The sequence below is a fragment of the Ahaetulla prasina genome, chromosome 8 (genome assembly GCF_028640845.1).
Source record: "Ahaetulla prasina isolate Xishuangbanna chromosome 8, ASM2864084v1, whole genome shotgun sequence".
Classification (NCBI taxonomy): Eukaryota; Metazoa; Chordata; class Lepidosauria; order Squamata; family Colubridae; genus Ahaetulla; species Ahaetulla prasina.
In genome coordinates this window covers 89,158,251-89,182,224 of record NC_080546.1, presented here as the reverse complement: position 1 = coordinate 89,182,224, position 23,974 = coordinate 89,158,251, and the positions used below count along the sequence as shown (strand labels likewise).

General features: G+C 44.0%; 1 protein-coding gene across 9 annotated transcripts in view; it reads left to right on the top strand.

The window, feature by feature from the left end:
- The window catches only part of APBB2 (amyloid beta precursor protein binding family B member 2), a 184,386-nt gene that overhangs the window by 129,788 nt on the left and 30,624 nt on the right, over positions 1 to 23,974 (top strand). The window lies entirely within an intron of this gene.

Below are 23,974 nucleotides of genomic sequence, written 5' to 3'. Positions count from 1 at the left end.
AGGTTTCCACAAGTTTGGCCACTACTGTATATCTTGTGTGATCTGAAGGACAAACAATAATCAAAAGATCCTTTTTTTTCCCATGCCTTTTGGACTTTTAAATAATATTATGGAAGGGTGGGTCATATGGCAAAGCGTAATAAGAATGAAGGAACTCGGACAGTACAAACCTATTCAATGAATCTTACGGTTGGATCGGGTACATTATAAAACCATTGTCACGTCATTTTGGAAATCTTTGCTGCTTTGTTTAAAAATATTTTCTGGTTATTTGAAGAATTTATCATTGTTTGAAGAATTATAGCTATATCACATGACCAGGGATTGCAAAAAAAAAAAAAAAGTTAAGTCAACCTTATTTATTTTATTTATTTATTTATTTTATTTTATTTATTCGATTTGTATACTGCCCTTCTCCTGAAGGACTCAGGACGGTTCACAGCCAATAAAATGCATATAATACAGATTAAGAACAGTATAAAAAACATTCGAAAGACAAGAGTTCATTTGCAAAATGAACATAAGTGCTTACTTTCCATTTGTAAATTGGCATGCAGCAGAACTTCGGGTAAATATTGTTTTTATGTGCAGTCAAGATTTATTAACCTATTCTAGCGTTCGGCAGCTCGATCTGTATTTTTCATTTTAGCATCTGTTTCTTCCTTATTCCTTTTTTGCATCAAAATTATATACTTGTGTGTGTGTTTGAGAGAGGGAGAGAGATATTATCTTCTTTCAATGACTTCATAGTCCCTTGCAGGATGGATGATGGGGAACTGAATGAAGCTGAGTGTTTACTGGCCGGATGCCCTTCCCTGTCGCCAATGCGGAGTTTTATTCAGCAGATACGCGGAAAGATCGCTCGGGTTGAGCAGAGGGGATGAAAGAGTTGGCACAGGAGGGTTTTAATAAGATGGGAAGATGGGACTCTATCCTTCGTGCCCCTGTTTGCTTGACTAATAAAGAGATAATTTAAAAAAAATGGGTGGCACCAAATTTGCTGCTCTCTTTTTTTCAAGGTCAGGTAGATGGTGTAAGTCAAGGGATCTCCAACCTTGGCTCCTTTAAGACTTGTGGACTTCAACTCCCAGAGTTCCTCAGCCCTGAGGAACTCTGGGAATGGAAGTCCACAAGTCTTAAAGGTGCCAAGTTTGCAGACCCCTGGTGTAGGTAGTCCTCGGCTTGTGACCACAATTGAACCCAACCTTTCTGCTGCTAAGTGAGACAATTGTTAAGGGAGTCATGTCCCCCCTTTCTTGCCACAGTTGCGAATTGCTGCGGCTGTTAAATTAGACCGTTGCAGCCGCCGCAGAGGTCACGTGACGCAAATTGAGCCGCTGGGCAACTGACTCATATTTATGACGGTCGCAATGTCCCGGGGAGGGTGTCACGTGATCCCCTTCCGACGAGCAAAGTCAACGGGCAAGCCAGACCCCCGCTTAACGGCCGGGTCACTGACTCAGCGACTGCGGCAGTTCACTTAACGACGGAGGCCCAGAAAGGGCGTAAAATGGAGCAAAACTCCTTTAACAAATGTTTCGCTGAACAGGCAAAAACATGACTTCCTGGGCATGCTGGTTTTCCAAGCATCCGAATTTTGATCAGGAGGTTGCGGGGTGGGGGGGCTGCACCAGTCACAGGTGTGAAAAACGGTCACGAACCACGTTTATCAGTCCTGTTGCAACTTGGAACCGCCACTAAACAAATGGTTGCAAATCGGGGATTACCTGTAACGTAAAGCTAAACATTAAGGTGAAGATTTTAGTCTTCCCGTAAATTTAATATATTGACAAGGTGACGTCTGCTGGCAGTCATTTTTTGCATTACTGATTCCTACTCCCCATCCCATCTTCCACTACCCTGTCCTGTGATTCTGTCCAGCTTTGTTGGGTCTCGTAAATGCCGGAGACGGTCCCCATGGATCAAAGGACGCTTTGTTATCACAACAGTGTCGTTCACAGCATTGTGTTTGTTGACCACACTGAATTTTTAGCATTCCCCATTGTTCTCCTTCTCTGGCGTTTTCAAGATTCTGGTTTTTAAAAGTTTAACATCTTGGCGACTCGCGCAAACCGTCCAGCGGCTAACTCACATTTTTGAAATCTGCCTTTGAATCCTGCGCTTGGGGTCGCGATCGATTTAGAACAGAACAGAGGAAGAGAGTTGGACGGGACCTTGGAGGTCATCTAGTCCAACCCCCTGCCCAAGCAGGATACCCCACACCATTTCTGACAGAGGACAGTCCAGTCTCTTCTTGAAAGCCTCCAGTGATGAAGCTCCCACGACTTCTGAAGGCAACTTCTGTTCCATTGGTCGATTGTTCTCACTGTCGGAAATTCCTCCTAATTTCCAGGTTGAATCTTTCCTTGATCAGTTTCCATCCATTGTTCTTTGTTTGGCCTTCAGGTGCTTTGGAAAATAGCTTGACCCCCTTCCTCCTCTCTGTGGCAGCCCCTCAAATATTGGAAGACTGCTATCCTGTCTCCCCTGGTCCTTCTCTTCACTAGACTAGCCATGGCCAGTTCCTACAACCGTTCTTCGTATGTTTGAGCCTTCAGTACCCTAATCATCCTGGTTGCTCTCCTGATTTATTTGAGGGGTGGTTTTTTTTTGGTGTCAGTGAGAAAATATTTGATCCTGTGTTTTAAAGTATGGGGGCAAAGTCTTGATTTATTTTGAAAAGGAGCTGGGATTTTAAAGCTGTTTGAGCTTCAGGTGTCTTTTGATGCTCCGATGTTAAGTTTAACAGAGCGAACAAGATTCCCTTAGCTCTTTTATCTTGTCATGAAAAGGCAGCTCACAAAGAATTTGATTGAAGCAAAATTCTACCTCTAACATGGGCCTTCAAAAGTCCTTTTCCAAAATATCAGAGCAACAACTGTTCTTAAATCTTCCTCTTGCGTTGTCGCTCGTCCAGTCCCCTTCCGGTCAACTATGGGCAAAATATGGGCAGTTGATTCTAGATTGTTGTTAGTTGCGAAGTATGGACCACGTTCCTCCAAGCCTTCCTGTCCTCTACCATCCTCTGGAGTCCATTTAAGCTCACGCCGACTGCTTCAGTGACTCCATCCAGCCACCTCGTTCTCTGTCGTCCCTTTCTTCTTTTGCCCTCAATCGTTCCCAGCATTCGGCTCTTCTCCAGGGAGTCCTTCCTTCTCATTAGGTGGCCAAAGTATTTGAGTTTCATCTTCAGGATCTGGCCTTCTAAAGAGCAGTCAGGGTTGATCTCCTCTAGGACTGACTGGTTGGATCTCCTTGCAGTCCAAGGGACTCGCAGGAGTCTTCTCCAGCACCAGAATTCAAAGGCCTCATATTCTAGATTATATCAGGTTAAATGCCCCTACAATCCCATCACGGACTCTACAGTGGCCTTTCCTGATTCTACTTTGCAAAGTAGAAGTTGCGGCACTAATACAGGTAGACCACAACGTAACAACAGTTGTTAGAAGAGATGCTAATGGTCAAAATAGAGGGCAAACCAGAATTTTTCTTATTGGGCATGATGGATCGCAAATACGATAAAAATGTAACCTACTTAACATTCCATATATTAACCGCGGCAAGATTAGCATTTGCTCAAAAAGGAAAGTGTAAAGACATACCCTCAGAAGAAGAAGCAATAAGCAAAATTTACAACTGTGCAAAGATAGACAGACTTACTTTAGAACTCAAAGACAAAAGCGAATCAAGGTGCTATGAGGTCTGGAGTAAATTCTACGACTGCCTTGATAGGAGGAAGAATGCCAAAAACAAGAGATAATGAATGTCTGGAAATGTATATATCAACGTATATTGTACTTGTGAGGGTATAATAGGTTTATTAAATATGTATATAGTTGTAGGGGTAGTAGTAATATAGTATATACTTGATATATAAGGAACTAGGAGATGTGTAAATTTGTATATAGACTGAGGAATATATGATATAGTAACTTGAACTTGACATAAATGTTAGAAACCAGAGACGTAGAGCAATGTCCATTGTTTTTGTTTGTTTTTAACACCAATAAAATCTTTCTAAATAAAAAAACCAAAAAAGCGCAAGTCCATTTAGTGACTAAGCCACTGAAAAAAGTGACTTATGACCGTTTTTCACACTTATAACCATTGCCTTCCAACTCTCTTATTCTATTCTGTTCTGTTCCGTTCTGTTCCGTTCTATTCTATTCTATTCTATTCTATTCTATTCTATTCTATTCTATTCTATTCTATTCTATTCCCTATTCCATTCCATCCTTCCTCCTCCTCATACTATTCTATTCTATTCTATTCTATTCTATTCTATTCTATTCTATTCTATTCTATTCTATTCTATTCTATTCTATTCCCTATTCCATTCCATCCTTCCTCCTCCTCATACTATTCTATTCTATTCTATTCTATTCTATTCTATTCTATTCTATTCTATTCTATTCTATTCTATTCTATTCTATTCCATTCCCTATTCCATTCCATCCTTCCTCCTCCTCATACTATTCTATTTTATTCTATTCTATTCTATTCTATTCTATTCCCTATTCCATTCCATCCTTCCTCCTCCTCATACTATTCTATTCTATTCTATTCTATTCTATTCTATTCTATTCTATTCTATTCTATTCTATTCTATTCTATTCTATTCCATTCCATTCCATTCCCTATTCCATTCCATCCTTCCTCCTCCTCATACTATTCTATTCTATTCTATTCTATTCTATTCTATTCTATTCTATTCTATTCTATTCTATTCTATTCTATTCTATTCCCTATTCCATTCCATCCTTCATCCTCCTCCTCCTCATACTATTCTATTCTATTCCCTATTCCATTCCATCCTTCCTCCTCCTCATTCTATTCTATTCTATTCTATTCCCTATTCCATTCCATCCTTCATCCTCCTCCTCCTCATACTATTCTATTCTATTCTATTCCCTATTCCATTCCATCCTTCCTCCTCCTCATACTATTCTATTCTATTCTATTCTATTCTATTCTATTCTATTCTATTCTATTCTATTCCCTATTCCATTCCATCCTCCCTCCTCCTCATACTATTCTATTCTATTCTACTCTATTCTATTCTATTCTATTCTATTCTATTCTATTCTATTCTGTTCTGTTCTGTTCTATTCTCTATACCGTGTGAGACAAACGTTTGGCCAATCTCTTCGTAAACACCTCCAAGGTTGTAGCACCAACAACTTCTGGAGGCAAATTGTTCTCATTCTGATTAATTGTTCTAATTGTCAGGAAATTTGCCATAATTGGTGAGTCTCTTCTTAAAAGCCTCCAGTGATGGAGCACCAACAACTTCAGGAAGCAAGCCATTCCATGGATGAATTGTTGGGAAATTTTCTTCTTAGTTCTCTCCTTGATTAGTTTCCATCCATTGAATAGAATAGAATAACAGAGTTGGAAGGGACCTTGGAGGTCTTCTAGTCCAACCCCATGCTTAGGGAGGAAACCGTACACCACTTCAGACAAATGGTTATCCAACATCTTCTTAAAAACTTCCAGTGTTGGAGCATTCACAACTTCTGCAGGCAAGTTGTTCCACTGATTAATTTTTCTAGCTGTCAGGAAATTCCTCCTTAGTTCTAAGTTGCTTCTCTCCTTCATTAGTTTCCATCCATTGCTTCTTGTTCTACCCTCAGGTGTTTTGGAGAATAGTTTGACCCCCTCTTCTTTGTGGCAACCCCTAGATATTGGAACACTGCTATCATGTCTCCCCTAGTCCTTCTTTTCATTAAACTAGACATACCCAGTTCCTGCAACTGTTCTTCATATGTTTTAGCCTCCAGTCCCCTAATCATCTTGGTTGCTGTTCTCAGAGTCTCAACATCTTTTTTTTGCATTGTGGCAACCAAACCTGGATACGCTATTCCAAGTGAGGCCTTGCCAAGGCACTATAAAGTGGTACTAACACTTCACGTGATCTTGATTCCATCCCTCTCGCTTCTTGTCTTGCCCTCCGGCGCTTTGAAAAAATGACATGGATGACTGAGAATCTCCGTTAATCTTTATCTTCTTAAAACTTCATTCCCGCATAATCGGGCTTCGCCTTTGAATAATAATGAATAATATTCATGGGGTCCAAATTCTTCTGGCGTTATACTAAAGCCGACTGTCAGCGTTCCAGAAAAAGACCCCAACTCCAAGTGAAAACTCTGAAGCAAGCATTTTTCAAAGTTCCATTTACTAGGATAGGTAAACTGGTACATCTGGGAAAACCCAAATCTGAAAGGTCCAAGTTTTCCCTCAGTAAATCAAAAAACCCCAAACCATCCCCTCTCTCCTCAGTCAATCAATCGCATGCTCCAATCGCCACCCGTCCCATCTCGAGACAGCACTCCGACCACTCCTTCTCCAGATGCAGGATCGGACTGACCTTGACCAACAGGAAGGATGCTGACATGTCTAGAATAGAATAGAATAGAATAGAATAGAATAGAATAGAATAGAATAGAATAGAATAGAATAGAATAGAATAGAATAGAATAGAATAGAATTTTATTGGCCAAGTGTGATTGGACACACAAGGAATTTGTCTTGGTGCATATGCTCTCAGTGTACATAAAAGAAAAGATATGTTCATCAAGGTACAACATTTACAACACAATTGATGGTCAATATATCAATATAAATCATAAGGATTGCCAGCAACAAGTTATAGTCATACAGTCATAAGTGGAAAGAGATTGGTGATGGGAACGATGAGAGGATTAATAGTAGTGCAGATTCAGTAAATAGTTTGACAGTGTTGATGGAATTATTTGTTTAGCAGAGTGATGGCCTTCGGGGAAAAACTGTTCTTGTGTCTAGTTGTTCTGGTGTGCAGTGCTCTATAGCGTCGTTTTGAGGGTAGGAGTTGAAACAGTTTATGTCCAGGATGTGAGGGATCTGTAAATATTTTCACGGCCCTCTTCTTGATTCGTGCAGTATACAGGTCCTCAATGGAAGGCAGGTTGGTAGCAATTATTTTTTCTGCAGTTCTAATTATCCTCTGAAGTCTGTGTTTTTCTTGTTGGGTTGCAGAACCGAACCAGACAGTTATAGAGGTGCAAATGACAGACTCAATAATTCCTCTGTAGAACTGAATCAGCAGCTCCTTGGGCAGTTTGAGCTTACTGAGTTGGCGCAGAAAGAACATTCTTTGTTGTCCTTTTTTGATGATGTTTTTGATGTTAGCTGTCCATTTTAGATCTTGCGATATGATAGAACCTAGAAATTTGAAGGTTTCTACTGTTGATACTGTGTTGTCTAGTATTGTGAGAGGTGGAAGTATGGAAGGGTTTCTCCTAAAGTCTACCACCATTTCTACGGTTTTGAGTGTGTTCAGTTCCAGATTGTTTTGGTTGCACCACAAGGCTAGTCGTTCGACCTCTCGTCTATAGACAAAGACAACCCCTCTACTAAATCCCACCCCTCCTACTTTCTCACACATGAGAAGGTGGCAGCACTGAAGCTTCGAGCTTAATATGGCTTCCAAAGCTGACACCGACACCCAGAGAGAAGATTTAATCTCATAAAAAGAGAGCGAAGCCGTTGGAATCTTTGGTTTTTAACAGATGGACTTATAAATAGCTCGGATTTCTTGAGAGGAACTAACCTGTGCACCAGATGTGCGTCTTCGGCTCTCCATGTTTCTGATTTTTCATCATCTTGACATTACACCGCGGGAATCTGATGGTAAAATAAAATAAGGTTCTACATTTAGGCAAGAAAACCAAACTGCACAGGAACAGTATATGTGTTGTGGCCCGTCAGAGTCAGATAGTAAGGAGGTTGGGGAGGAACCTGGCCGGTCCATTTAAGTGACTCCATGTAGCCACCTTGTTCTAATAATAATAATAACAACAACAGAGTTGGAAGGGACCTTGACCTTCTAGTCCAACCCCCTGCCCAGGCAGGAAACCTGTTGTGTCTTGCCCGCTCTCACCGCAGCCGGGGCCTTCTTATCTGCTTCCGAACGCTGAAGAATGTCCTAGTATGCCTCCCGGCCCCAGCCCTGGCTCCATGCCCAGACAGGCTGAAGAGGAAGAAATACCTCCAGCCCCCAGCTCTGGCTCCATGCCCAGGCAAACGGAGCAACTAGACCCCTCCCCCTCCTCCACAACATGTGAGCCTGAGGGAGGTCAATTACCAACAGCTGGAGCCTGGAGTGACCCTCGCGTCAGAAGACTTGATAGGCGGAGGCAACAGAAGGAAGGGAGGGGTAGGCCTGGATAAGTGCTGAGTCATGGAGCCACACCCCATGGCCTATATAAAGGATCTGCTTTCTGACATTCTCTGAGTCAGGCAAAGTCTAAAGATATCTTGCTGAAGTCACTTTCTGATCTCCTGCCTGCCCTGAGGACTTTGCTAGGACTTTGGCAGAGCTGCAGAGGCACGCCTGATTCGGATTTCCCTGACCCGGCCGTCAGCGGAGGAGTAGGACACGACAAAACCCTACACCATCTCAGACAGATGGTTACCCAACATTTTCTTAAAAATTTCCAGTGTTGGAGCATTCACAACTTCTGCAGGCAAGTCGTTCCACTTATTGATTGTTCTAACTGTCAGGAAATTTCTTCTTAGTTCTAAGTTGCTTCTCTCCTTGATTAGTTTCCACCCATTGCTTCTTGTTCTACCCTCAGGTGCTTTGGAGAACGGCCCGACTCCCTCTTCTTTGTGGCAACCCCTGAGATATTGGAACACTGCTATCATGTCTCCCCTAGTCCTTCTTTTCATTAAACTAGACATACCCAGTTCCTGCAACCGTTCTTCATATGTTTTATCCTCCAGTCCCCTAATCATCTTTGTTGCTCTTCTCTGCACTCTTTCTAGAATCTCAGCATCTTTTTTACATCGTGGCGACCAAAACTGAATGCAGCATTCCAAGTGTGGCCTTACCAAGGCATTATAAAGTGGCACTAACACTTCATGTGATCTTGATTCTAATATCCCTCTGTTTATGCAGCCCAGAACTGTGTTGGCTTTTTTGGCAGCTGCTGCACACGGCTGGCTCATATCTAAATGGTTGTCCACTAGGACTCCAAGATTCTCTGTCATCCCTTTCTTCTTTTACCCTCAATCTTTCCCAGCATTCGGCTCTTCTCCAGTGAGTCCTTCCTTCTCATTAGATGGCCAAAGTAGTTGAGTTTCCTCTTCAGGATCTGGCCTTCTAAAGAGCAGTCAGGGTTGATCTCCTCTAGGACTGACCGGTTAGATCGCCTTGCAGTCCAAGGGACTCGCAGGAGTCTTCTCCCGCACCAGAGTTCAAAGGCCTCTCAATTTTTTATTCTTGCTCGTAAGCAAATGGTATTTCTTGCAAATGTTCCCATTTAGCTACATACACAGCCAAGTTGAAGGATCTGGTTGTTGTTTTTTATTTGCATTTATATCCCACCCTTCTCTGAAGACTCAGGGCGGCTTACACTATGTCAAGCAATAGTCTTCATCCATTTGTATATTATATACAAAGTCAACTTATTGCCCCCAAAAATCTGGGTCCTCATTTTACCTACCTTATAAAGGATGTAAGGCTGAGTCAACCTTGGGCCTAGTGGGGCTTGAACCTGCAGTAATTGCAAGCAGCTGTTGTTAATAACAGACTGTCTTACCAGTCTGAGCCACAGAGGCCCATCTTTTCTCAAGTCATCAGCCTTTTGACCCCCCCTCCCAAACCCAAACATACAACATTGTGGGACCTTGAAGCATTTTTCATTCTTGAAACGTAAAAAAAAAATACTTGCAGGACAAGAAGCCAACCCATCAACTTTTAAGCAGTTTTTCCCACTATCTACAAGAAAACAGCCGAAGAGCGTGGGAATCAAACCCGCGTCTGACCCAAAAGTCTTAATTTCCCCCAAGATTGACGTAATCCCTGGCCCAGTTTTGCATCCAGGATTAAAGATTCCTTCGGGTCGTCTTCGTTCCCAAGGTGATAGATGCCAACTTCGAACCGCAATAATGCTGCTCTGCATTCTAAGTAACTTTGCACCAGTGGTAGTGTTCTGTCTCCTTCCCCACTTCAGACCCACGAGCTGGCCTTCAGCCAGTGGATTCACGACTCTTATCAGTCCTGGCAGAGCAATCGCAGCTGCCTGCCAAAGTTCAAACAAATGACTCACGTAGCAAGACTTTCAGCTCTTTTTGAAATGGTTCAGCTAAACTTTTGCTTCCCGTGGAGTGAGAGCAGTTCCCAAAGCTCCTTATATATCCTATGGGGTGGGGCTCCTGCCCCACCCTTCCTTTTGATGACGCCACCTCTCTAATCTTCTGAAGCGCGGGTCAAGCCAAGCTTGATTATTATTATCAGCTGGGTCTGAAGGCGTAGCCTGGGGAAGGGAGGAATCAGGGGATGACGGCCTCATTACGTCCTCCGACTGGTCTGGTTCTGGCTCCTGGAGCCGAGCCAAAGGAATCGGTGCTCCAGAGGTAAGCCTTACCAGCCCTTCCCCCTCACTTTCTGAGTTATTTTCGGGCATGGGGCCAGGTTCAGGGGCTGGAGTCACAACAGGTGGGTTCCTACCAGTTCTCCCTGGTTCGGGAGAGCCGTTAACGGAGATGTTGATGTGAGAGTGAACCGGTTCACTCTGACCGTCATCTGGGCTGCCCACCCCTGCGCTATACCTACCTTTATTCCTTCATTTTTAGCCCAGCTGAAAGGCGTGGCAGAGCGGATTGCCATGCCTCAGCTGTTCTGGAATTCAATGTGCTTGGAGTGTGCGCGAAGCGAGCACATGCGCACTGATAACGCGCAAAGTGCATGCACGAAGCTAACCAGTGGTAACATTGTGTTCTGTCCCCCCGTGCCTCCGTCCGAGCGATGGCTTAATTAGCCGGCACTATCAGCTCTGGCAACAAACTAGCGAGCGTCTGCCAAGTGTCTCTGTTATCTCCCTTGATGCCGATGAGTCACCCATGAACAAACAGTACTTCAGCTGTTAAGCAGTTGATTTGCCTGCTACGAAGAGACACAGCAGCTCTTGCTGCTTTTATATCCTGTGGGGTGTGGCTCCATGACTCAGCACTTCCTAGGCCTGCCCCACCCTTGCTTCTGTTGTTCCCTCCTCTCCTGCCTATGAAACCTAGGGTCCAACCAAGCCTGATTGCCATCAGCTGGGTCTGAAGGCGTGGCCTGGGGGGGAAGAGTCAGGGGATGGAGGCCTCGTTATCTCCTCCACCTGGCCTGCCTCTGGCTCCTGGAGCTGAGCCAGGGAAGCCGGTGCTCCCGAGGTAAGTCCTGACGGCCCTTCCCCCTCACTTTCTGAGTCACTTTCTGGCATGGGGCCCGGCTCAGGGGGCGCAGACACAACACATTGGTTGGAACCCACCCCTGCTTTACACATGCGGGAATTGGACACCAGGGCTCCAAATTAAGGATAAAGGAATATCAGAGAATTTCTGCCTCCCAGGATGCTCCGTTCCAGATCTCCAAATGGTTATTTGGGGGGGGAAAAAGACATTTTAAAAGCACAGCCGACCGAGACCTTGCTGAAGTCATCTATGTCAAAAGATTTCAGGCAATTCTGAAAGTCTCCACAAACATAACGTGTGTGGGGTTTTTTTTAAACACATTATAGATAGTCCTCGACTCTCAAGAATTTGCTTAGTGGCGGTGCGGTGGCACTGGGAAAAAAAGCAACTTATGACCATTTTTCTTACGACTTACGACCATTGCAGCGGCCCCAGGGTCATGTGGATTGTGCATTTGGATGCTCGGCAACCGACTCACATTTATGACGGGTCGCAGCGTCCCGGGGTCAGGCGTTCCCCCTTTTGCGACCACCTGACGAGCAAAGTCAATGGGGAAGCCGGATTCGCCTAAAGCTGTGTGACTAATTTAACCCCTGTCGAGATTCACTTTAACAAATGTGGAAAGGGAAGTCATAAAACGGGGCAAGGCTCATTTAACGAATGTCTCGCTTAGCAACGTAAATTTTGGGCGCTACTGTGATCGTAAGTGGAGGACTACCTTGCAAGCAGTTTAACAATGAACCCTTGTAAATCTGTTTTGCATGCAATCTGCATCTACGTAACTGCTCTATATTTTCCTCTTTCTTCCCATAAAATCCTGGGTCAATTTAGCAGCTAGTAAAGAGAGCTCTGGATCCCCAAAGCTTGAGCCTTCTAAGAAAATGGGTTAATCCAAAATAAAGGTGTTACCTTCTGATCTTGGATAATAAAGGACTATTTTCTCAAGCTTGACAACTTTACAATAGGCAGACTACAACTCCCAGAATTCCCCAGCCAGTGTTTATTACTAGGTGATAACCCGGCGTTGTCCAGGTGTTTATTTATCCCAATCCCTCTTACCAGAGGGAGCCCCCTTGTGGAGTACTGTGAAGCCGTTACCACGGCAACTCTACTGTGCTGTACAGTAGAAGCCATTTTAAGGCACAACAGGCTGTATCTTAACAGAACTTGAATCCAATATGCACACTGTCGCTGTCAAAAGTACTGCGGTTTGACACTATAGATATAATTCATTCCTTTTCACTTCAGCGGCCCAGGTGTTCCAGAGTTATGCTGGAACACACACACACACACACACACACACACACACACACACACACACAGACACACACACACAGAGGGATGTTAGGGGTGTCTTACCCTCACGGTATTTTTTTTCCAGAGAGTAAGTCATCTGTGTAATAAGTTTGGTTGAAATTGCTCGAGGCATTCAAGAGTTGTGCTGGAACACACACACACACACACACACACACACACACCACACACACAGCCATTTATATATATAGATTTGGTCAATTTATTTCTGGCCGGAGTACCACAACAATGAGATGAGCAGCAAATAAATGTAACAATTAAATAATAAATACATACCTAAAAAATCTTTTTTTAACGGTAGCTTCAAACGATAACTTAAGTCTTTCCTGGACAAAAGAAACGATTGCACAACAAATGCGTGCCAATTAAATCACGTGTATTTCTTTTGCAGAGTATTTTTTTTTTTTTACTTTGACCTGGGCACCTAATAGTTAATTTGAGCTGGCGATCAAACCGGAGAAAGGAACCTTTTAATAATTGAATAATAAGAGATGTGTACCGGGCAGGGCGAAGCGGGAGGAGTGGCCGAGATCTTTTCCTAGACAGAGAAACGTGAGAATTTAATAGTTATTTTTAGTTTAATTTTTTTTTTTTTAAAAAAGCGGTTTTTTAAAGCAGGGAGGAAGCCGGCTGAGTTGCTCAGCTAAACCCAGCGGCATCTTTTCTGGATTGCATCCTCCCGCTCCCCACCCCACCCCCGTCCCCGAGCAAAGCGGGGGAATTAGAACATCTGGCGGAAGAGTTGATCGGTCCAACTTGATGCAGAATGAATGAGCTGTCAAGCCCCACTCCCTAGGGATGCTCGATACAAGAGAGAAAGGGGGGGGCTTTCCAAAAGAGGGGTGGGGACTTGATTGAGGAAGGAAAGGGGGGGGAGAAATACGCTTTGTGCTATCTGATCTCCATGCAAAGGTCTGAAGAAGGGGGGGGCGAGTGGAGGGAGCCAGAAGACCCTCCCCAACGAATTGCCGGCTTTGGCCTGTCGGCTCGAGAAGACCTTGGTTATTTCTTGCCCTTAAATGTGTAAGGTCAGAAACTTACTGCGATTGGCGGTGGATGGATTTATGGAGATCCGGTGCTGAATAAGCAAAGAGCCGCTCCTTTGTCCTGCTTTCCTTCCCTGAGAGAAAACCCAGTCTTTGCCGGCTGAAGGATCTCGTGTTTCTTCTCCAAAGTGTGATCAAAAGCCAAAGACGCCTCTCATTTTGTTTTGGGTTTTTTGGGGTTTTGTGTTTTTTTTTTGAAGCCATGGCATCTAACAGCTGCTGGACAGGCATAGCTGGACTCACGGTGGTGGTCGAAGGAGAATTGCGCTGTGAGTAGACTTCCTCTGTGAGTAGACGCAAAAGCCGGCAGGAAACTGGAGGGTCTCGGATCCCTCAAGATTCCCACTGGCAGCTTCTGTTTTTGTTTTAATAATTGTATTTATAGTATGTTTTTTTTTCTTTAACATACACGAGTGCTTGGTGAACAATGTATTTCCTGGGTCAATTTACTTCAAACAGGATACGAAGAGCGATGATAATAATGTTTAGGTAGACATGATAATAGGGGACGTGGTGGCTAAGACGCTGAGCTTGTTGATAGAAAGGTCGGCAGTTCAGCGGTTCGAATCCCTAGCGCTGCGTAACGGGGTGAGCTCCCGTTACTTGTCCCAGCTTCTGCCAACCTAGCAGTTCGAAAGCAGGTAAAAAATGCAAGTAGACAAATAGGGACCACCTTTGGTGGGAAGTTAACAGCGTTCCGTGCGCCTTTGGCGTTGAGTCATGCCGGCCACATGACCACGGAGACGTCTTCGGACAGCGCTGGCTCTTCTGGCTTTGAAACGGAGATGAGCACCGCCCCCTAGAGTCAGGAAAGACTAGCACATATGTGCGGGGGGAACCTTGACCTTTTATACATGATAATAATCTTTCAACTTCTAACATTTTACCTCTGGCAGCTTTTTATGGGTGGACTATTTGGTCGGAGATCTGCTGTGTCGGGGGGGGGGGGGCGGGGGGCTGTGATGGGGTTCGGCCACCGACCAGCTTAAATGGGCACCTTGGCACAGGTGGGCATCCACCCCCCCCAGCTGGAGTTCAAGGGGTCGGATTGGGGTGGAAATGTCGAATATGAACAGGATATTGAAATATGGAAAGGTACGTGGGTTGAGGGCAGAAAGGATTGCTTGGTTGGTGCCAACCTGGTCTTCGTGGGATTATCCGAGATGCTAGGTTCTTGGTTCTTATTTTCGGGTTCTGGAGCATTTGCTTTTTTTCATTGAAGAAGCGTGGAAGGGAAAACAGCTTTTTTTTTTTTTTTTGTAGCCTCTGCTTGATGGAGGGCACTTTCTTGCATTGCTCTAATGAATTGTTAATAAGAAGAGTCTTGCAAGTTGGAGACCCACAAACACCACCCCAAGACGAAGAAAATCCTCTTTCCTTTGAACCAAACCCCCCCCCCCCAAATTCACACTCGACGTGTGAGAAATGCTGTGAGAATCGGTGATCCGTCTCGGCTTTATCTGCCGAAGAATAGAAAACAAGAGAAGTGTTTTAGCGGTGTGTTAAATGATATATATCTAAGAAAACCTCATTAAGGTGTTGAAGAGAGGTGTGTGGAAGAGAACGGTCCTATCAATCTATCTTATTTTTTTCTCTCTCTCTCACCCCTCGGCGCACGTGGGGAGAGATTTCCGCTTTAACTATTGTCTGGCCTTATGGGTTGGTTTTTCCAAGGATAAAGGATAAAAAGGACTGACCTTTTTTTTTGCTGTAATGTAATCCAATCCGTGGAAAATTGCACAAAGCAATGGCTTTAATTATGTCTTCAGAGCGGTTACTTCACCATTAACATAATTCAGCGACAACGAGAAAACATGGCTTTTTAAATTATTAATTTCTGAAATGTGTTTTGAGAGGCACACATATTGTAAATAATTTATTGTGGCAATGGAAAGCTTTCTTTCTTTCTTTCTTTCTTTCTTTCTTTCTTTCTTTCTTTCTTTCTTTCTTTCTTTCTTTCTTCCTTCCTTCCTTCCTTCCTTCCTTCCTTCCTTCCTTCCTTCCTTTCTCTCTTCCTTCTTTCTTCCTTCCTCTCCCTCCCTCCCGCCTTCCTTCCTTCTTTTCCATCCATACTCCTCCTCCTCTTCTTCCTTCCTTCCTTCCTTCCTTTCTCCTTTTTCCTTTCTTCCTTCTTTTCTATCCATATTCCTCCTCCCTCCCTCCCTCCTTCCTTCCTTCCTTCCTTTCTCCTTTTTCCTTTCTTCCTTCTTTTCTATCCATATTCCTCCTTCTTTCCTTCCTTCCTTCCTTCCTTCCTTCCTTCCTTCCTTCCTTCCTTCCTTCCTTCCTTCCTTTCTTTCTCCTTCCTTCTTTTCTTCCTTCCTCTCTCCCTCCCTCCCGCCTTCCTTCCTTCTTTTCCATCCATACTCCTCCCTCCTCTTTCTTCCTTCCTTCCTTCCTTCCTTTCTCCTTTTTCCTTTCTTCCTTCTTTTCTATCCATATTCCTCCTCCTCCCTCCCTCCTTCCTTCCTTCCTTCCTTTCTCCTTTTTCCTTTCTTCCTTCTTTTCTATCCATATTCCTCCTTCCTTCCTTCCTTCCTTCCTTCCTTCCTTCCTTCCTTTCTTTCTTTCTTTCTTTCTTTTTTCCCTTCCTTCCTCTCTCCCGCCCTCCCCCCCTCTTTTCCCTCCTTACTCCTTCCTCCCTCCCTCCCTCCCTCCCCTCCTTTCTTCCTTCCTTCCTTTTTCTTTTTTCCTTCCTTCTTTTCTATCCATAATCCTCCTTCCTTCCTTCCTTCCTTCCTTTTTTCTTCCTTCCTCCCCCTCTTTTCTTCGTTCCCTTCCTTCCTTTCTTTTCCCTTCTTTTCTTCCTTCCTTCCTTCCTTCCTTCCTTTCTTTTCCCTTCTTTTCTTCCTTCCTTCTTTTCCATCCATATTCCTCCCTCCTCCTTCCTTCCTTTTTTCTTCCTTTCTTTCTTTTTTCCTTCCTTCCTTCCTTCCTTCCTTCCTTTTTCCTTCCTTCCTCCCCCTCTTTTCTTCATTCCCTTCCTTCCTTCCCTTCCCTTCCTTCCTTCCTTTCTTTTCCTTCTTTTCTTCCTTCCTTCTTTTTCATCCATACTCCTCCCTCCCCTTCCTTCCTTTTTTCCTTCTTTCCTTCCTTCTTTTCTTTTTTCCTTCCTTCCTTCCTTTTCTTTTCCCTCCATACCCTTCCTTCCTTCCTCCACCTCCCTCCCTCCCTCCCTCCTTCTTTCTTTCTTTCTTCCTTCCTTTCTTTCTTATATATTTTGAATATATACATCACTTTTAAAAACCATGCATGTGATTTTTGAAAAGACGCACGAGATCTGTAACGGTTTAATACCGCAACCGGGCTAAATATAAGAAGGGGGACTACTGATTTGTGAGACGAATGGATGATTAGAAAAGCTGGAGTCTAATTAGATCTTTAAAACCTGTCGTTGTGGTACCCTTTTCAGGTTGCCTTTAATCCTGTTCAATTCTGCTTAAAGGTGGGAGGGCAGAGAAAGTTATAATAATTGTGCCCGTCAGTTCAGATTGGAAGGGGAAAATACTATGTGGATAAGCACATAGCACCTGTCAGAAATCCTTCAAGTCAAAGCATGCTTCTTCCTAGCTTGTCCTGCAGCTGCAAAAGTCGGTCCTTACAATCCCAGGAAAAGGCACAGTTACACTTTTAAAGTAGGGGTCTCCAACCTTGGCAACTTTTAAAGCCTGGCGGACTTCAACTCACAGAATTCTGGGAGTTGAAGTCCGCCGGGCTTAAAGTTACCAAGGTTGGAGAGCCCTACTTTAAAGAGCTCTTCGTGGTCCAAAACACCTTTTATTCCACAAATCCAAAGCCCTAGCACATATCTGATAACGATATTCTTATCTTTAAATGTTGGTGGTTGGTGGACGATCTGCGGAACCAGAGATCAGTCGGTTGGAAGTGCCCTGTCTAACAAAACGAAATTCAACGTAGAGAAAAGTAAAGCCTTACACTTAGGGGGGGGGAAAACCAAAAGTACACATATAGACTGTGGGTGAAACCAAGCTTAATAGTAGGAACTATAAGAGTGATCTTGGAGTCTTAGTGGACAACCAGCTAAATATGAGCCAACAGTGTGAGGTGGCAGCCAATGCAATCCTAAATTGCATGAACAGAGGGATACAATCAAAATCAAGTGAGATACTAATATCACTCTATAAAGCCTTAGTAAGACCACACCTAGAGTACTGCATCCAGTTTTGGTCATCACACTATAAAAAAGATGTTGAGACTCTAGAAAGAGTGCAGAGAAGAGCAACCAGGATGATTAGGGGACTGGAGGCTAAAACATATGAAGAACGGTTACATGAACTAATCTAGTGAAGAGAAGGACCAGGGGAGACAGGATAGCAGTCTTCCAATATCTCAGGGGTTGCCACAAAGAAGAATGGGTCAAGCTATTCTCCAAAGCACCAGAAGGCAGAAGAAGAAGCAAAGGACGGAAACTAATGAAGGAGAGAAGCAACTTAGAACTAAGGAGAAATTTCCTGACAGTTAGAACAAGTAACCCAGTGGAACAACTTGCCTCCAGAAGTTGTGAATGCTCCAACGCCGGGAGTTTTTAAGAAGATGTTGGATAACCATTTGTCTGAAGTGGTGTAGAGTTTCTTGCCTAAGCATGGGGTCCCTTCCAACTCTGTTATTCTATTCTATTCCATGGATGGAAACTAATCAAGGAGAGAACTAAGAACTAAGAAGAAATTTCCCAACAATTCATCCATGGAATGGCTTGCTTCCTGAAGTTGTTGGTGCTCCATCACAGAGAGGAGGAAGGCACCCTAAGGCCAGACAAGGAATAATGGATGGAAACTGATCGAGGAGAGATTCAACCTGGAAATAAGGAGGAATTTCCTGACAGTGAGAACAATCAACCCCATGGAACAGAAGTTGCCTTCGGAAATTGTTGGAGCTTCATCCCTGGAGGCTTCTGAGAAGAGACTAGACTGGCATCTGTCAGACATTTGCCTCACTACTTGGCCAGGCAATATATAAACTAACTATGTATGTTTGTAGAAAGGCATGATATTGCTTTAAGGCTGTGCTGCATCATGCAAGCATCCTGATTGGTTGAGCTCTGTAGCCAATGTATAAAAGGACTCCTAAATTATGGCTTGTGGGGAATCTACAGGGACGCTACAGCATTGTTACCTGATGACATGCTGCAACTGTATATTTGAGCTTTATGATCGTTGCTTGATCATGGCTAGTTACTGATTCCTCAAGATACTGACTGTTGTGAATTGAACTGTTTTGCTAAACTGAAAGAAGACCTTGCTTGTTGTTGCAAGTCTACATTGGTAAGAAGACTTTGTAACATCCCTGACTGACTTTATATGTATATGACCTGGATTGTTTTTGGATTATGACTTTGCTTTTTTCCCTAAAAGTAAAGGAATATCAAACCCCAGTTTGTCTGCAAGTGACTATTATTGTATACAACCAGTCTCAGTCGTTTTTATGTGTAGGGTACTCTGCTCAACAGTCCACAACCTTGGTTGTGAACCCAGATTACCCTTAACAGGGCCCAGTCTTCGAGTCTGTCGAGATACATCTTTATTATTTTATTTATTTATTTATTATTTTATTAGATTTCTAGACCGCCCTTCTCCTGAAGGACTCAGGGCGGTGTACAGCCAAGATAAAAATAAACAATGTACAATTAAAAACTAAATTAAAAAACTTCTTATACAATTTGGCCGAAAAATTAAAATATTTAAAATCTAAAAACCCCAATTTAAAACTTAAATTTTTTTGTTTGTTTACATTTATACCCCGCCCTTCTCCGAAGACTCAGGGCGGCTTACAATGTATAAGGCAATAGTCTCATTCTATTTGTATATTTTTTACAAAGTCAACTTATTGCCCCCCCAACAATCTGGGTCCTCATTTTACCTACCTTATAAAGGGTGGAAGGCTGAGTCAACCTTGGGCCGGGCTCGAACCTGCAGTAATTGCAGGCTTTGTGTTCTAATAACAGGCTTCTCTATTGCCTGAGCTATCCCGGCCCCTTCAAAATCTAAACAGTTTAAGAAAGCCCCGCGCGAACAAACAAGTATGTTTTCAATTCGCGGCGAAAGGTCCGAAGGTCAGGTATTTGGCGTAAACCAGGGGGAAGTTCATTCCAAAGAGTAGGAGCCCCCACAGAGAAGGACCTTCCCTTGGGGGCCGCCAGCCGACATTGTTTGACGGACGGCACCCTGAGAAGTCCCTCTCTGTGCGAGCGTACGGGTCGGTGGGAGGCATGAGGTAACAGCAGGCGGTCCCGTAACGTTGCCCAAATTCATGTTCTTGCAACGAACATGAATTTGGGCAACCTCTGGGAGATACTGGAGGGCGGGGAAACCTAGCGTGCTGTGGTCCATGGGGTCATGAAGACACAACTCATTGACTGAATGACAATGAAAGCCTTGAGATGCTGGAGTGGCCCCAAAATGGGATTTAGGGGTTGCAAACAGCTCATCCTTTCCCTTTAGAACAGGGGTCTCCAACCTTGGCAACTTTAAGCCTGGAGGACTTCAACTCCCAGAATTCCCCTGCCAGCTTTGCTGGGAGTTGAAGTCCGCCAGGCTTAAAGTTGCCAAGGTTGGAGACCTCTGCTTTAGAATCTTCGATGCAAAAAGATTCAAATTAGGACTTTATTGTAGGGAATATTTAAGTATTCATAAAAATCCTAGAGCCCATGTTGGGCTTCAGCTTATAAAATAGCAGATGCAGATAGTCCTTAACTTACAACAATTCATTTAGTGACTGTTTTTTTTTAAAAAATGACTTTTTTTCACACGACCGTTACAGCCTCCCCATGAGCACAGGCTCAAAATTCGGATCGTTGGCAACCGACTCACATTTGTGACGGTTGCAGTGTGTTAGGGTCACGTGGTCCCTCCTTGCGGCCTTCCGACCAAGCAAAGTCAACGCGTCAAACTGATGCAATGAACGAACATGAAACGGCTTTCATTCATTTAACAACTATGGTAAGAAAGGTCTCACTTAGCCACATGAATTGTGGGCCAAATTGTCGTAAGTTGAGGACGCTCTGTACTGGCTGTTGAGGTTGGAGATGTCCCCCTCCCCCTCCGACGACCGGGTCTAGGAAGTCCGTATCAAGCGTGGCCACGAAGCCTTTGCAGCTTTGCCAAATTCCTTCCAGGTTTCTCAGGGCAGGCAGGAGTCCAAGTTGTGACTTCAGCAAACTAGATGAGACTTTACTTGACTCAAAGTTGGAATGCCAAAAGCAGGTCCTTGATATAGGCTGTGGGGTGTGGCTCCATGACTTTATATAGGCTGTGGGGTGTGGCTCCATTTATCCAGGCCTGCCCCTCCCTTCCTTCTGCTGGCGTCGCCTCTCAGATCTCCGGAACTGAGGATCCTCCCACTTTGAATTGTCTTCTGCTGTTTGAGAAAGGGAGGGGTCAGAAGGAGTAGGCCCGAGTAATTCCAGTCCGTGGCTGACTTCCTCTGATGGCTGAGCCAAAGGAACACACGCCGTATGAGTGAGGTTTGTTTGTTCATTCCTGACATCCTATCCGGGCATGGGGCCAGGGCTGGGGGCTGGAGGCATGACAGGCCGTTCATCTTCATTATCAGACTCCGAGTCTGATAGCAGGCCCGGGTGTAGACGGGAGGGGCCCGGCTGAGGAGAGGAAGGAGGCCGAGGCACAACAGGCTTTGAGACAGTGATAAAATCTAAATTTCTTTCCTACCGGTTCTGTGGGCGTGGCTTGGTGGGCGTGGCTTGGAGGAGGTGTATGTCACTTGGTGGGCGTGGCTATGTAACCATGTGACTGGGGGATCAAAAGACAGAAACTCACTAACAATGTCCTGCTGGAGCAGGGTTGGACTAGATGATCTCCAGGTCCCTTCCAACCCTGGATTGTCTTCTGAAGCTGCGTCTAGTGCCAGGTTTGTAGTCCTTCTTTCCTCTCCTTTTTCCTCCCTCCCTCCCGCCCCCTCTCTCTCTTCTTTCTTTCTTTCTTTCTTCCTTCCTTCCTTCCTTCCTTCCTTCCTTCCTTCCTTCCTTCCTTCCTTCCTTTCTTTCTTTCTTTCTTCCCCACCCTCTCTCTCTCACACACACACACACGAACCTCCCACCCCTCATTTTTTTCCTACACCCCCCATTTTTTGCCTAGCAGGCTCCAGCTTTTTTACCTTTTAAAAAATGCTTTTAAATTTTTTTTTAAAAAGCCTCTGACGATCACATGGTTCAGCTGGGATCGACAGAGCCTTGTTGTAATCCTTTAAAAGCATTTTTTTAACCAACCTCTTTGGCCGAAGAGGTTGTTAAAAAAATGCTTTTAAAAGTTAAAAACCAAAAAAAAAGAGAGGCTCTGACAGTTCGCGTGGCTCAGCCGGGCACGGGGCTGGGGGACAGCGATTTTTGCTACCGGTTCTCAGAAGCACCCGCCTCCATTGCTACCGGATCGACTGATCCGGTCCGAACCGGGAGCATTTCACCCCTGCTTTGAGACAATTGAATTGGGAGGGGCTGCTATGGATTTAGCAGAGCAAATTGGTGCATTAATTTAACTGAATATATATATATATATATATGCTCAACATTTCTTGATAAGAGCTGTATCGCTTAATCATGGAGGGATCCTTTTAGCAAGGAACAAAATACATCAATGACTTCGGCGGCGTTGCTAATCAAATGGGAATCTATTCATTTGCATGCTTTTCATAAAAGTATTTGGATGTCGTATTTCTTAAGGTGCAATCAAGATTTTTATAGCCATTCGTGCCGTCGAGACAAAATTGAAAGCTATAAAAAGCTTGCTTTAGAATTCAGCGCTAGCCTTCAAGTAGATTTCGCTTTGAAACACACCCAGCCTTACGTGGTACGTAAAGAAGCTTATTCAAAGAGCGTACAATAATACAATATAGGTAGTGTTAAACTTATAGCAGATTATTTGGTGACCGTTCCAAGCTACAGTGGCGCTGAGAAGAAGTGAATTATGGCCATTTTTCAGACTTCCCACCGTTGCAGCCACCCCATGGTGACGTGATCAAAATTTGAAGGCTTGGCAACTGGCATGTACTTAATGACAGTTGCAATGTCTTGGGCGGTGGTGAAATCTAAATTTCTTTCCTACCGGTTCTGTGGGTGTGGCTTGGTGGGCGTGGCTTGGTGGTGGGGGTGTCATGTGACTGGGTGGGCGTGGCTATGTGACTGCGGGATGAAAAGACAGAAACTCATTAATAATGTCCTGCTGGAGCAGGGTTGGACTAAATGACCTCGAGGTCCCCTTCCAGCCCTGGATTAACCTCTGAAGCTGCGTCTAGTGCCAGGTTTGTAGTCCTTCCTTCCTCTCCTTTTTCCTCCCTCTGTCTCTCTTTCTTTTTCTTTCTTTCTTTCTTTTTTTCTTTCTTTCTTCCTTCCTTCCTTCCTTCCTTCCTTCCTTCCTTCCTTCCTCCCTCCCTCCCTCCTTCCTTCCTTCCTTCCCCCCTCTCAAACAACCCCCCCACATTTTATGCCTACACACCCCATTTTTTGCCTAGCAGGGTTCAGCTTTTTTACCTTTTAAAAAATGCTTTTAAAAGTAAAAATAAAAAAAGCCTCTGACGATCAGGCACCGCAGCTGGGATCGTGAGAGCCTTGTTTTAACCTTTTAAAAGCATTTTTTTTATAACCTCTTCAGCTGAAGAGGTTGTTTAAAAAATGCTTTTAAAAGTAAAAATAAAAAAAGCCTCTGACGATCAGGCACCGCAGCTGCGATTGTCAGAGCCTTGTTTTAACCTTTTAAAAGCATTTTTATAATCTCTTCAGCTGGAGAGGTTGTTTAAAAAATGCTTTTAAAAGTAAAAAAAAAAGTCTCTGACGATCAGGCGCCGCAGCTGCGATCGTCAGAGCCTTGTTTTAACCTTTTAAAAGCATTTTTTTTACAACCTCTTCAGCTGAAGAGGTTGTTAAAAAAATGCTTTTAAAAGTAAAAATAAAAAAAAAAGGTTCTGACGATCGCGTGGCTCAGCTGGGCTTGGGGCAGGGGGGCAGGGATTTTTGCTACCGGTTCTCCAAACTACCCGCTGCCATTACTACCAGATTGGCCGATCCGGTCCGAACTGGGAGCATTTCACCCCTGGTCTTGGGGGGTCACGTGATCTCCTTTTGTGACCTTCTGACAAGTAAAGTCAATGTGGAAACCAGATTCACTTAACAACCGTATTGCTAATTTAAGAACTGCCGTGATTCACTTAACAACTGGGTCAAGAAAGGTCATAAAAGGAGGGGGGAGTGAATTCATTTAACAAATGTCTCAGTTAGCAACATAAATTTTGGGCTCAGTTGAGGATTACTATATAAGATTAGTTGACCACCCTGCTGTGTGGATTTACCTTCTGGATAAGACTTAATACATTAAAGCAATACAAAATGAACAAATAAATTCAAATGACACTTTCCTGTTGATAATTCG